This window comes from Taudactylus pleione, unplaced genomic scaffold (assembly GCF_031769625.1).
Source record: "Taudactylus pleione unplaced genomic scaffold, aTauple2 ptg000987l, whole genome shotgun sequence".
Taxonomy (NCBI): Eukaryota; Metazoa; Chordata; class Amphibia; order Anura; family Myobatrachidae; genus Taudactylus; species Taudactylus pleione.
This window is the reverse complement of record NW_028285388.1, coordinates 721,930-735,186: the sequence shown is the minus strand read 5'-3', so window position 1 is coordinate 735,186 and position 13,257 is coordinate 721,930. Positions and strand designations below refer to the sequence as shown.

The window sequence follows — 13,257 nt, the reverse complement described above, 5'->3', positions numbered from 1 at the left end:
CGGCATCTGATTAGTTATTAGCTACGGGTTACGGCATCTGATTAGTTATTAGCTATGGGTTACAGTATCTGATTAGTTATTAGCTATGGGTTACAGCATCTGATTAGTGATTAGCTATGAGTTATGGCATCTGATTAGTTATTAGCTACGGGTTACGGCATCTGATTAGTTAGCTATGGGTTACGGCATCTGATTAGTTATTAGCTATGGGTTACGGCATCTGATTAGTTATTAGCTATGGGTTACGGCATCTGATTAGTTATTAGCTATGGGTTACGGCATCTGATTAGTTATTAGCTATGGGTTACGGCATCTGATTAGTGATTAGCTATGGGTTACAACATCTGATTAGTTATTAGCTATAGGTTACGGCATCTGATTAGTTATTAGCTATGGGTTACGGCATCTGATTAGTTATTAGCTATGGGTTATGGCATCTGATTAGTTATGAGCTATGGGTTATGGCATCTGATTAGTTATTAGCTATGGGTTACGGCATCTGATTAGTTATTAGCTATGGGTTACGGTATCTGATTAGTTATTAGCTATGGGTTACAGTATCTGATTAGTTATTAGCTATGGGTTATACCATCTGATTAGTTATTAGCTATGGGTTATACCATCTGATTAGTTATTAGCTATGGGTTATACCATCTGATTAGTTATTAGCTATGGGTTACGGCATCTGATTAGTTATTAGCTATGGGTTACGGCATCTGATTAGTTATTAGCTATGGGTTACGGCATCTGATTAGTTATTAGCTATGGGTTACGGCATCTGATTAGTTATTAGCTATGGGTTACGGCATCTGATTAGTTATTAGCTATGGGTTACGGCATCTGATTAGTTATTAGCTACGGGTTACGGCATCTGATTAGTTATTAGCTACGGGTTACGGCATCTGATTAGTTATTAGCTATGGTCAAGGCATCTGATTAGTTATTAGCTATGGGTTACGGCATCTGATTAGTTATTAGCTATGGTTACAGCATCTGATTAGTTATTAGCTATGAGTTACAACATCTGATTAGTTATTAGCTATGGGTTATGGCATCTGATTAGTTATTAGCTATGGGTTATACCATCTGATTAGTTATGAGCTATGGGTTACGGCATCTGATTAGTTATTAGCTACGGGTTACGGCATCTGATTAGTTATTAGCTACGGGTTACGGCATCTGATTAGTTATTAGCTATGGGTTACAGCATCTGATTAGTTATTAGCTATGAGTTACAACATCTGATTAGTTATTAGCTATGGGTTATGGCATCTGATTAGTTATTAGCTATGGGTTATACCATCTGATTAGTTATTAGCTATGGGTTACAACATCTGATTAGTTATTAGCTATGGGTTACAACATCTGATTAGTTATTAGCTATGGGTTACAGAACCTATATCAGTTATCTGTGCACCAGTGTAATAAGACTCACGGGTCCTGTGACTCACATATAGGTCCTGTTTTACACTCATATTCAGTACTTTTTACTTGTGCAATGATCCCAGACAATGAGCAGAGAGTCAGTGCATTAACAATTAATGGCTCTCGGCTAAATCCAATCTACAGTAATCAGCATCAGATCTTTTACACTTCTGGAAGGAGGAGATTAAACATTCACTTCACCTGAAGTGAAAGATGGTTTGCTACGGTGCAAACGGATACGCCAGGATCCGGCTCCCTCCTTCCCCAGCAAACCTTCACTCAGCTATAAAGTGCAGTTGATGGATTACCCGAGGTGTCCTGTGTGCTTTTATTGTTCACAAACCGCTGCTCCCCTTACTGCATTATCTATACGGCTATCGGAACGCCTGGCCATGCAGACAGAATGCACAAAAATTATCCTCACATATCAAAAGTGACAGGTGCTGCAGATTGTGCGTCCTCCCACCCGCCCGGTGATATACCCCAAATAAAGACAGACCTTGAGGAGCAGAAATACTGGATACATCAATCAGAGGCCCCAGTGTCATATATATCTGCCAAAGTGGTAATTACAATGTACGCCACCATCTAAGCAGTGTTAACCCTGTAGGTGTGAGGGGAGAGACGTGTTATAGGCAGCGCATTGTGCCACAGACAAGAAATATGCAAAGTATGAGGCTGATTTCTGTCTTACCCCCCGGGGTGGTGGTAATGCGCTGTGAGTAGCTGAACCCTTACATTTTGGTCAAAATTTCCTGATGGAATAATAAGTTCTAAGGATACTGGATAATGCTACACAAGGAAAAAGAGCAGATGGGGGTACCTAGCGCCGCTCAGAGATGTGACAGACGGTACCACGGAAAGCACAATATACAGATGTGCACACAGACACCTAGCCTCCTTGCGCGTTAAACAGTCCTATTTGCGCCATGCCGTGGCGCGATTTGGTAGCAACGAGCAACTTGTCGTGCAAATGTTTCTTGTAAAATGTGACTTATTCGCAAAGCGATGCACATAGGACGCGCAAGCTGATTCCAATGATATGCGGCATGCATATATTCTGCGTGCGACCGTCACGCAGAATATATGCAGAACGTAGCGTTTCGCATGCAGATACACCGGCAGTAACACACAGAACATGGGCATGCCGCATATCATTTTAATCAGCAGTAGCTGGTTGTGCGTCCTATTCACATCACTTTGCTTATAAGACACATTTTAAAGGGAAAAGGTCGCACTAAGACGCTCGGGACTACAGAGTCACACGGCGCTCACGCGTTATGTGTGGCGCACGGAGGATATATATATGTGGACACATCTCTACTGCCCAATAATAAGCACACGCTCCTCCAGCAGAGTTCTCTATTACAGGTGTGACCTCATACATCTAACCTCAGTACGCTAATGGCGTGAGATGCCTGGTGTGAGCGAGCCGCCAGGTCCTGTGCGACCCTTCTTGCACCGAGGATCTTTTCACCTGAAAATACATCTTTGGGCCGTATTCAATTAGAGGCGAAAAGCAGTTATCGGGGAAAAAGTTTCGCCGATGACATCATTTCGTCAGGCGGAAAAGTATCGTCGTAATCAATTCCAAATAGTTTTCGCGGACGCAAAAACGCAATGCACTGTAATAGGCGAAAAAGATTTGCCTATGAATAGGTGGTGAAAAAAGTGCATAATAGCGGTTTTGGGGAGCAAACGAAGGGGAAACCACTCAGCACCCTTGGGACATTCCCCCAAAGCATAACTGCGTCAAAAAAAGAACACCCCAAAAACTTACTTGGAAAACGACTTATTTTCTCCAAAAAACTGGTAAATGCTATTCTTCACCACGTGTGCAAAAACGCTAATTAGCGGCTATTGAGAGCATTTAAGTACCACAAATACCTTCAGCAGCGCTATTTGGGGGCGTCTAGATTGATCCCCAATGTTAGTGCATCTTTTGGGGGGTGTCAGCCCGATTTCCCCAAATCTGACAGCACCTTTCGCCCGTTTGCGTTTCGGCGGGACCCGTTTTCACATCCTTTGGAATTGAATAGGGCGAAAAGCGGGGGTTCGCCCGAGAAGTTTCCGCCTCCAAAACACGCAATGTAGTCGAAAAGTACAATTCACCGACGGCAGCAAAATTATCGCGGCTAACTGAATACGCCCCTTAGTCACAAATAGATGTGACAAACCGCTTCACGAGACTGCACCGATTAATTCACTATGAGTCACTTCTATATCTGTGTGCGACAATCTGTATACAAAGCACAACGGAACTGGGTGTGGGAAAAAGCCTCGGCCACTGTCTCAGAGCGCTTTGTATACAGACCGTCGCACACGGATATAGAAGTGTGGCATATCGAATTAATCAGTGCAGTCGCAGGAAGCGGTTTGTTGCAGCCATTTGCCATGAAGACACATCTGATCGAAAAAGATGCTCGTCCCCAGCTGTCAGATGGGACACGGCACACCAAGAAGGGCGGCTTGGGGTGGCTACAATAATAGCGGAGGAGAGGAGACATCTGTACATCACCTGCCTGAGGGAATATTAATGGTGGGCTTATATATAGACAAACCTGCACAGAACAGGGAGGGGGGGTGATAATACAACAGGCCTTGTGCGATGGTGGGCTTATATATAGACAAACCTGCACAGAACAGGGAGGGGGGGTGATAATACAACAGGCCTTGTGCAATGATGGGCTTATATATAGACAAACCTGCACAGAACAGGGAGGGGGGGTGATAATACAACAGGCCTTGTGCAATGGTGGGATTATATATAGACAAACCTGCACAGAACAGGGAGGGGGGGTGATAATACAACAGGCCTTGTGCAATGGTGGGATTATATATAGACAAACCTGCACAGAACAGGGAGGGGGGGGTGATAATACAACAGGCCTTGTACAATGGTGGGCTTATATGGAGACAAACATTCGGATCATGCAGGATGGGGGTAATACGTAGGACACCTCGGACAAAGATAGCCTTATACGGAGACAAAGTGATATTCGGATTGCACAGGGTGGGGGTACCCCTAGGCTCTTATCGCCTCTTATATCCCTACAGTAATCATGTTACTCTCTACCTCATTTTCTTAAAGTTTGTCTCCCAGATATAACAGTAATGAAAGTGACATAGAACATATCACCCTCAGAACTCATCTTTTCTGGAGTCAACAAGCATTTATGCTTTACATAAAACACTTACTTTACAGCCCAGTGTGGCCATTAATCCAGTCATCCTGCGCAGCGCGGTGAAAGCTGAATCTACCCTCACTAGTATGACACCTCACACGCCGGCCAGCAGAGGCACTACATGGGTTACAGAGTCTTACAGCGAACACACCAGCCAGCTCTACCATAAACCCATCACAGACATCAGTATGAGGAGGAGCTGGAGCACTTCTCATCGGCCTCTATCCCTCCCGTCCAGGCAGCCCAAACACTGGCACCTTTTAGAGCGATATGTTCCACTTCTCCTTATACCTTAGCTGTGACCGGACAATCCCACAGCTGTGACATCTTCGTGGCTGGGGAGGTGACCGAACGCAGCGGGTGCCCAGGTGACCGAACGCAGCGGGTGCCCAGGCGACCGCACCCAGCGGGTGCCCAGGTGACCGCACCCAGCGGGTGCCCAGGTGACCGCACCCAGCGGGTGTTGTGTAATAACACTGGTTATCTCCCAATGATACAAGTTAGGGTCATCCCAACAGAGAACTTTATTTACTTTATTTTTTTTTTTAGGACTTAAAAAGGAGAATTCCTTCTACACAAGTTATTTTTAAAAGAAAGATCAGCAAAAACACATTATTTGTTCCACGCCGAGAGCCTGAACTTCCTGCATTTATTAATGAGTAGGAGCTGCCATGCGCTTCCCTCGGCCTTCGGGCTAAATCCATCCATTCTAATGTGCCCACGGGAGGACTTTCCCATTGGTGATGAATCCCAGCAATGTAATCTCTGACACGGGAATATAAGGGTATATATATCAGGTGGCGGAGTGTACTACGAGTAGATTGCAGGCACCTTGTAGATGGCGGATGAGAGCTTCATCTATCTGGACCGACCCATCCAAAGTGATACAACCTCAGTATTAGACATTAATGGAAACTCAAGTGCTGTGACATTAGCCATTAACAAGACAGAAGAGGCCATACAGATGGAGAGTCAGCAGCCGCTGTGCCCAGAGTCACCTCCGCTCCAGACTCAGAAACATTCACACTCAGCAGAACGTAAGACACTTGGGCTCAGGTCATGCCCCAAAGGCAGAGAGCATGGCAGGACACACAGGCAGAGTCAGGCCGGCCCCTCAAGCAGCCTTTTTTCCCCCCCAACTTTAAAAAACTGGGGACAGACGTGCAAAGGGTTTTAAAAGACGGGGACGCTGCTGGGGGATTCGGTTCACTGAGTCATTTCACAAACCGCAGTTCTCTCCCCAACTGAATGCCGTTAACCTCTTCCTCGCCAGGCAAACAGGGAATGCGTTCCAGCATCGTGCCGCTGGTCCTTCAGGCACTCAATGGGTTCAGCTTGACAGCCATCTGAAATTGCAGGGATCAGATGTACTTACAATGTTTAATGCAAGACAGACATGCCCTGGCATTGAGGTCTCTGGGCCGTGCCCTTCCCAGAGTCTAAATAACCCAGAAAGAGCAGCTGGGTCCAAAAAATCTCCTCATTACTGCATGGAAAACAGAGCAGGAGGGTGTAGTAAAGTGGGGAATCAAAGAACGAACATTTAAAATGAGTTTAAGAATTTCCAATGTAGCCAGCTGGGAAATGGAGAAACTGCAAATTGCAGTTTGTCATGAACAGATTTCTGAACGCCCCGGGGCTGCGATTTCAAATCATTGCTTTTTGTTTTGTTTTTTTTCCCCACAAATAACCGAGCGCAGTCTCGTGCCTATTAACATTCTAGAGCTGGAACTCTCATACGCAGATCTCACAAGGTGTCAGGCTGCTTTACAGCTCATCCCCACCAGCGCATGCAGACCCCAGAGAGCCTGGTCCTCTAAGGCAGTGGTTCCCAAACTGTGCGCCCTGGCACCCTGGGGTGCCTCGGGACACTTGCAGGGGTGCCTCAGGTTGGTGGTCCAGCACCAACTGAAATTCTTTATGGTCAATGTAATGTAAATATGTGGACAAACAGAAGCGCAAACCTGTCACCACCACATACCTGACCCTAAGGATGACAGGCAAGTACAATTTACTTCACTAAGAGGTGCCTTGAAAACAATGCTGATACTCTAGGGTGCCATGATTCAAAAAAGTTTGGAAACCACTGCTCTAAAGTTAAGCTTTCTGGGGCTCCCGGGTATCTCCTTAATCCTGTGACTCTCCCCAGCCCTCACCTGACAAAATAGCCCACACAATGTATGGATATTCATCAACGGGGCGAATAAATCTATTGTTTCTGCATGCAGGGTAAACACTGGCTGCTTTTGCATGTAGCCCACAAATACCTGGCAACTTTAGTTTAACACGGCAATTTCACGTCCTACCAAATCTACATCTCTACCAAGGGCAAGATTGGTCCTTTTATATATATATTTTTTAACTTTGCTCCCAATTTTGCCCCATAAAGTTTAACCTTTGAGGACAAGGCTTTCTCTGGGGTCAGCGTGCAGTGGTGGCGTAGAAGAGATAAGTTGTAAAAGGACAAATGACCAAGGGGCATATTTATCATTAAATATTTGCGGCATTAAAAATGTATCACCCCGATGTATGAAGGAGGGGCCGCAGCACAGCCCCCCATTTCCAATATGCAGTCCCCATAGATTTCTATGGGGGTTGCGGAGCTATCATTCATACCAAGCACCAATATGACGATGGTGTTACCCGCTGTAGTCTCAAGGCTACACTTGGCAACATTTTTCGGGAGTTCCCCTGGAATGGCCGCTGCACGTGTGGTAAGTAAGCCGCACATGCGCAGAAGTCTCCGTAGAGGAGTGAAGAGACCTGTGATGCGGTCACTCACTCCGTGGACAGCGCAGGGGTAGGGTCCTTTCGGAGCCCCTCTCCCTGCACATGCTATTTGATACATGCCGGCAGTATTATCAAAAACTGTAAAGCGATTTTGGGCGCTAATATCGCACCCCAGATCATGTTAAGAATGCGATAATTGATAATCCGTCCAGGAATGTGACAAATGATTTTTCCCCTGTGTTTGAGGCATGAACGTAAAATAATACTGTACACTTGGGAAAGAAGGAATCCTGGGTCGGAGCATTATAACACCAATAAGCCAGGTAACTTGTGAGATCTGCAGAATACTTGGCTGATCAGACAGAAGACTTAGTGCGGCCTCAGTCACAGGATTATGTGTAATTCAAAAATATATTATTTAAAAAAATGGCCAAAAATAGATTAGAAATTGGGTGGAAAGGTCATAGACCTGAAGCTTAATATGAACAAGCAGTTTAGGGAACCAGGAGAGAGCTGCTCCCAGGTAGCCCTGTATCCGGCACAGCAGCAGAGAGAGCTGCTCAGAGGTAGCCCTGTATCCGGCACAGCAGAGAGAGCTGCTCCCAGGTAGCCCTGTATCCGGCACAGCAGAGAGAGCTGCTCCCAGGTAGCCCTGTATCCGGCACAGCAGCAGAGAGAGCTGCTCCCAGGTAGCCCTGTATCCAGCACAGCAGAGAGAGCTGCTCCCAGGTAGCCCTGTATCCGGCACAGCAGAGAGAGCTGCTCCCAGGTAGCCCTGTATCCGGCACAGCAGCAGAGAGAGCTGCTCCCAGGTAGCCCTGTATCCAGCACAGCAGAGAGAGCTGCTCCCAGGTAGCCCTGTATCCAGCACAGCAGAGAGAGCTGCTCCCAGGTAGCCCTGTATCCGGCACAGCAGCAGAGAGCTGCTCCCAGGTAGCCCTGTATCCGGCACAGCAGCAGAGAGAGCTGCTCCCAGGTAACCCTGTATCCGGCACAGCAGAGAGAGCTGCTCTCAGGTAGCCCTGTATCCGGCACAGCAGAGAGAGCTGCTCCCAGGCAGCCCTGCATCCGGCACAGCAGAGAGAGCTGTTCTCAGGCAACCCTGTATCCGGCACAGTAGAGCGAGTTGCCCCAAGTCCTGTATCTGGCACAGCAGAGTGATAAAGTGCAGAGTGATAAACGACCAACCAATCAGCTCCCAACTGTCATTTTTCAAACACAACCTGTAACATGACAGTTGGGAGCTGAGTGGCTGGTAGTTATCACTCTGCACTTTATCACTTTCCAGAGCTTCATACATCTGCCCCATAATCCGCAGATCATCATAAACTGAAACTTTAAAAGAAGAAATGCCAGAGCCTTCCACATAAACGTATCAGAGCCCAATCCCATAACGTAACCAGAGGGTCTCACCTCACTCACCTGACCCCCTTAATCATCATCTTAGACTAAACTTTGGTCATAACCTATAGAGTGTAAGCTTGCGAGCAGGGCCCTCTTACCTCTCTGTCTGCCTGTTATTACCCAGTCCCGTCATATTACAGTTCTGTTACAAATGTACAGGGCAATGCTATGTAAATAAATCATTATTACGACAGCTTACCGAGCAGTTTCCCCTGTAATTCTCATCATCCCAGCTATATACAGATATGTGTAACACAGCAAGTACAGCGTTAAAGAACAATACAGATATAAATGACACTGGCCCATAAACAGAGCCTCCCGCTCCGGCCAGAAAGCAAAGCTGGTTTTAATAAATAATGAGGCAAAAAGACAAAAATCAATTAGCAGAGCATAAAAGAGCTCTGGGAGGGATTTGTGGGAAGCTGCTTCAGCTGAAGAGAAGATACAGATACCCGATAATGTCACACACAGACCGGGGGACAGCTGAGGGGGTCAGGAAAAGCGGACGCTGCGTCCACGCACAACGTTTCACACGTGAGTCACACAGTCACCAGGAGACACGTACAACCCAGCGGCATCATTGCAGGGCACGGAAGTGTGGGGCATCTCAGGGGCCAGGGGTCATCTAAGCAGGGACGTGATGAGAATAAAGACCCCGTTCATTCTGAGGAACGGCCCGGGACTCCCATCGCACTGTACACCCAACAATACAATGGGCAGATGTTCTCCTGGCTCCAGCCCTCACATTTATGGCTCAGTATTATCTCGGCCTGGCAAAGCTCCTACTAATAGCTGTGGATGGCTTTTAACCAGGGATCCTGGTGTGGAGATGAGGAACGGATTTTAGTTTCTAATATGAACACTTAAAGTAGACCCTGTACATGATAGGCCACTGACATCTTTGTCCAAACCCCACTCCCCACCCACCCCATTCTAATTATCCCATAACGAACCCCCAGGGACCAGTAAATTCCCCGAGTGCCACATTGTATAGAAATTACAAGCGATTGGGAAATGAAAAGGATGAAAATCTCCGAGACGCTGACATGAGAGGTACTGTATCCTGTATTCTGTGTGTGATGCTTCTCACCCTTATCATACACCCCAATCGAGCCTCAGCGTACAACACAAGCGAGGCCACAACGCTCACACAGAGCGACCTGCAGGGGGCGCTGTATAAGCACCAACACACTGACCTCAACAGCAAGTTAGTGGTGTGCTCAGGATACCAGGGCCCGTTATAGCTCAGGATACCAGGGCCCGTTATAGCTCAGGATACCAGGGCCCGTTATAGCTCAGGATACCAGGGCCCGTTATAGCTCAGGATACCAGGGCCCGTTATAGCTCAGGATACCAGGGCCCGTTATAGCTCAGCATACCAGGGCCCGTTATAGCTCAGGATACCAGGGCCCGTTATAGCTCAGGATACCAGGGCCCGTTATAGCTCAGGATACCAGGGCCCGTTATAGCTCAGGATACCAGGGCCCGTTATAGCTCAGGATACCAGGGCCCGTTATAGCTCAGGATACCAGGGCCTGTTATAGCTCAGGATACCAGGGCCTGTTATAGACAGGAACCTCAGCCGTGTACAGACGTCATGCGATGTTATCATACACATCATATGACACCATCTGTCTGGCTGGTTATTACAGATCCAGCACATAAGGGGTTGCAGCGAGAGCGGACCCAGCACTGGATCCCTCTCCCTCACCCATTAGCCAGTTATCTCTCTTCGGCTCCTCTGTATTTGGCTAATACGCTTTTTCATTACACAGACTCCCTGGGGTAGAAATTACATTGAGTGTTATGAGGCCACACTTGCCGCATGGGCTGGATAATGCTTTATAATTACAGGATCTGACATGTTTTACAGCTAATGCCTTATTGTCACTACAGAACGGAGGCTCCGGATCGCTGACGGGAAGAGAGGGCTTATCAATGTGCAATTACATTCTGACTCTGCTGCGACCTTGGATCTGGCTACAGACCCTTCTGTATGCTCATAACCTCGGGCCGTGCAGCCACGCTCTCTGACTGAGGCCTGGATCACTGCTGTGCACTCAATCACCTATGCAGCAGGATAGAAATATCATTATCTGCAATCCCTACATTACTCACAGCTCAGCTGTCTTTAGGAAGATAAATAAAAGCAGCGCTGACGAGCTGTGTCTCTATCTGTCGCTGACAGGCTGCACGAGCAATGGTGCGTTCCTTAGGAGGAATCCCAGGGCGCTGACAAGGGGCTGCCTTTCCCATCCGTCCATTTTCCTGGGTCCACTGAGCACAAACTGACCCAATGCAAACATCACAGACGCGTCAGGTCCACTAGGGCGATACTCAAATTATACTAACTGTATTAGTACTCACAAGAGGGGAGAGCCACCCGAGTATCTCTGGGCTCCTATAGGGAATATTACACATATATCCTTGGTACCGTGCCCTATAACTACATCAGATAGGGAGTGTACAGCCCACTTATTTGCCTTGTACTTAGGATAACTAGTGGGTCACAATGGTTACGGTTGCGATAACACAATAAATAAGCGCGGTAGAATCGTAGTGGGAAGTTTCTCCAACAGCCGCACTTACACGAACATGTACTTCTATATTCCACAGAACAAACGGCCCCGTCCCTCCCCAAAATATGAAGAACATGTCACAGGGGGGGCACACAAGCGGCACGCAGGACGGGGGTAAAAGGACAATGAGGCACTAAAGGTCGTTGACTTGAAAGAAGAACATAAACGTGTTGGTCACACTAACCTGAGCTTTTACCTGTAGCTTTATAGTAGTATAATCCCTCAGACACAACTACCATAATACAGAGCAATAGGCAGCAGGGGCCTGATTAGGAGTCACACGCAGAGGAGGGATTCTGATACTACACTCGCGTCCCGATTGCGTGTGCACAGAGATGTAGTAGTAAGTTTACACACCCTCACAGAAGAGTGTTGTGAGTTCCTGGGTGGTGACAGTGAGGTGACAGTACATGGAGCTGTAGTCTTCTCGCTAGGCTATTTTAGCGCACCCTGCCAAGGAATTGCAGCAATTACAGCAGGTGAATAGATGCCATGCACATAGCATCTATGCACAGTGAGGGGAAGGCTTGGGGGCAGACCGGCATGTCCGTAAGTGCTGGGCGCTCGCCAAAACAAAATGGAGGCGCCTCCTAAGGATACTTATGCGTGTCTTATGGGAGTGCCGCAGGCGTCTCTTATGGGCGTCTTATGGGAGCGCCGCAGGCGTGTCTTATGGGAGTGCCGCAGGCGTGTCTTATGGGAGTGCCGCAGGCGTGTCTCATGGGAGTGTCTCATGGGCGTCTTATGGGAGTGCCGCAGGCGTGTCTCATGGGAGTGTCTCATGGGCGTCTTATGGGAGTGTCGCAGGCGTGTCTTATGGGCGTGTCATGGGAGTGCAGCAGGCGTGTCTTATGGGCGTGTTATAGGAGTGTCGCAGGTGTGTCTTATGGGCGTGTTATGGGAGTGCTGCAGGCTTGTCTTATGGGCGTGTTATGGGAGTGCTGCAGGCTTGTCTTATGGGCGTGTTATGGGAGTGCCGCAGGCTTGTCTTATGGGCGTGTTATGGGAGTGCCGCAGGAGTTTCTTATGGGCGTGTTATGGGAGTGCCGCAGGCGTGTCACTGAAGAATGTGTGTAAACAGACGGTCAATCGCTCACATTGCAGCCATACTCTGATGGAGAACATGCACCTGGCATGGGGCTGATGCGAGTTTTGATGGCAGGAGCGATGCACCAATCGGTATTGAAGGAACGATGTCTGAAGATGCACCAATCGGTATTACAGCTTCTATAGATGCACAAAGTAGGCATCTTAGTCCGTACACAGTCAGACGCTCAGCTGTACATCAGGGGAAGGGCGGATACTAGAATCACAAAGTCGCAGATGTGACGATGGCAAGAGATGCCAAGCGATCACAGCAGAGCGCAGCTCAGAATTAGCCCTAATGCGTCCTCGGATAGTAACTAAAGCAGTGTTTATAGGAGTAAAAGCAGAAACTGCCCCATGTCTGGGGAGCTGGGTACACACTGACAGATATATCGCCCGTTCCATTGTGCGATGTATCTGTAGGTCATCGGGGAGCGACGTCGTACACAGACATATCGGATCGGCCCCGCAGCAGAGCCATGGACGATGAATGCAGCAGATATATCGTGTCATGTGGCTGGCTGTATGGCCGACCCAACGACCGCCCAATATGTCTGCAGCACAAGTCACTGAACAGGACGTTACTAGAGGGCGGCCATATAGCCGTGCTGGCAGATCCGATTGGTAAGGGTCTTATAATTCACTACCTACGAGTGGGTTCACTTCCGTGGAAATCCTTATGGTGAGATTCACGGGAAACCTTAACTGTGACCCCACCATGTGGATCACCATGCAGCTTTCTGGGGGCGCAGAAGATGGCACAGACGGTGAGTGGCGCTAAGACAAATTGCCGGGTACTCTGCGGAGCAGGGCAGACATAGAATCACCCTTACTGATATGAGAGACAG

At 47.9% G+C, this 13,257-nt stretch overlaps 1 protein-coding gene across 5 annotated transcripts in view; it reads right to left on the bottom strand.

Annotated features, from left to right (window-relative positions):
• Positions 1 to 13,257, bottom strand: part of CEP128 (centrosomal protein 128) — a 158,600-nt gene that overhangs the window by 65,566 nt on the left and 79,777 nt on the right. The window lies entirely within an intron of this gene.